The following is a 2,331-nucleotide window of genomic DNA, read 5'->3' on the forward strand; positions in this document are numbered from 1 at the left end:
GCTTTGACACCGGCCGCGGTGCTGGCTTTCCTACTTTATTTCTTAAAATGGGCTTCGCCGCTGCCCCGCCGCCGTACCGTCCGTCTGGTGCCCCTCGTCAGTAAGTCATCAGCAATATGTGCCAGAAACACCTGTACCTTGGGGTCTCTCTGTCCTCTCCACCCCCCGATTTATTTTTTTTTTAAACTCCACGCTGGTAAAGTTCACATTCTGTCATAAGCTTCCGTGCTTCTGGTTTCGGTGAACAGAGCAAGCGCTTTTGCTTTCCCTCTTCTGATGTAAACTTTTCAAGTTCTGGCGCAGGAACTTGTTGATTGTGCCTTCCTCTGTCCCCAGCTGAGCTAGGCTGTGTTCGGAAGGGGTAGGAACACTGGCTTCTGTTAGCAGACGTAGGTGGCTTGAATTTTCTCAGAAAAGGTCCTGTTCTGCTGATGCTTTGATCGGGTGAGGTTTTCCAAAGGTGGGAACGAAACTTGAGGAGTTAAGGAGACAGGAGGAGGTCGGGGAGATCGCTGCCCCATCTCAGGGTCCCTGTGGTGAATGCAAGTGTAGAGAGGTACCCCAGGTTCACATCCCTGCCCCCGGCGAGTGTCTTATCCGCTTGCTGGCTCCGGGCCCTCCCTGAGGGCAGGAGGAGAGGAACCGGGTGGGATTTGTTCTCCTCATCACCAGCAGCTCCGAAGTTGTCTCTTGGTTCCATTGCAGGGTAAACTCTGCTTGAAAATTTACTTTTTACATCAGTTTTCCTGTTCTCAGCCTTTCCACTAAGGACTGCACCCAGTACAAACGGTAAAAAAGGGCTTGGGAAGCTGGGGAATTCCCCCTTCTGCTCCCTCTTACAGTAGAAGGCAAGTTCCTGTTAGTGCCTAAGGGATGCGAACACTGTCAGCAAGGACCTTTGAATGCGAATCAGAAAGGAGCTGAGCGTGTTCTGGTCTCTGGAGTACAGGAGCGGTGTATTGAGCCTGCCCCAGAACTGCATCAGGGTGTTGCAGCTGAATGAAAAGGCTGAACCGTGTTGATGGCTGGCATCAGGGAGCTTCTGCTAACACGTCAGAGTCCTTTTTGTAAGTGCACTGTGCTTCAGCTTAAAGGGTGGCTTAGGTGTTTAGTTTCTTTTTCATTTCTCAACTGTTGTCTCTTTGGAAATCAGATTGCATATAACTTCCAGCATTAACTTACTCATGGGTGACTTATGTGTCAATGTCATGTCCTGGCTTCCTCCAGGAAGAGTATTTCTGCCTTGATCTTTGTTTTGCCTTTCTGACCAAACCAGGTTTTCAGGTTCACATCTGGAAATAGGCTCTGGGCTGCAGTGGCCATCCTCTTTCCCCTCTTCCTCTAGTCCTGCTGCACGGTGTGTTTCAGCTGAGGTTTCATAGGGTCTCACAGAATAATCCTTTGTCTACTGGACGTAACTTTCCTCATTTGGGGATTGCATGTGTCTCTTTACTGCTGTAAAACACAGGAGGTCTCTCAGTCAACCTGCCAGTCTCTAGTAGAAGGATTTTTAGTGATGGTTTCTGAGCATGAATTTCTGTGCTGAACCTGGATGAAGTGGCTGCCCGTCTTAAGTCCTTTCTTACCTTGCTGCCAGTTTTGTGTGCAGAGCCACACATTCCCTTAAGGTTTTTTTTAATAGCTTTTTTCTGCTCCAGTGTGGATTCTCTGGGACCTGAATAGTCTGTCTCAATCTCTCACGTACATTTCATTAAGCAGAGCAGTTCTGGATAGTCCCCTCCTGAATATCCACACCTGGGATATTCAGCTGTATTGTATCCAAGAGTAGAAAGTGTCACTGCTGGGTGCTGTACCCTTGGACTGCTTTTTTCTTTTCTTTCTAGGAAATAAAATGAAGCTGTGATACTAACATTCCTTCCTGTGTCAGGTGGGGAATCCTTTTACTTTCCAGCTACTCACCTCTTCTTGCACAACGCCCAGCTTCCAGTCTTCCCACTCGTACTAGCCAAACAGAAGAAAGAGCTGTAGCTGAAGGACAAGTTCACAGCAACTAGCAAAATGACCAGTGGATGAGGAGCTGGCTGGGAGAGTTGATATGGAGGTAACTTCCACTTGGAAGAGTTTTAAATACATCGTGAAACCTAGAGCCAACAACTACAAAGTCTTTGGGAGGAAGGCTAGCTGTGGGACTGCAGCTCCTGCTATTTGTCTCTACTGCAGCATCCCGATATGCTGTTCGCTTGGTTATGCTAATACAACTGTCTGCCTAGCCAGGCTGTGAACTAGACCAGGAACTGGCTCGTGAAAGAAAGAAAAGAAAGAAAAAAACCCAACAAAAAACAAACCACCAAAACAAAACCCAAACAATAC

This window comes from Pygoscelis adeliae, unplaced genomic scaffold (assembly GCF_000699105.1).
Source record: "Pygoscelis adeliae isolate BGI_AS28 unplaced genomic scaffold, ASM69910v1 Scaffold314, whole genome shotgun sequence".
NCBI classification, from domain to species: domain Eukaryota; kingdom Metazoa; phylum Chordata; class Aves; order Sphenisciformes; family Spheniscidae; genus Pygoscelis; species Pygoscelis adeliae.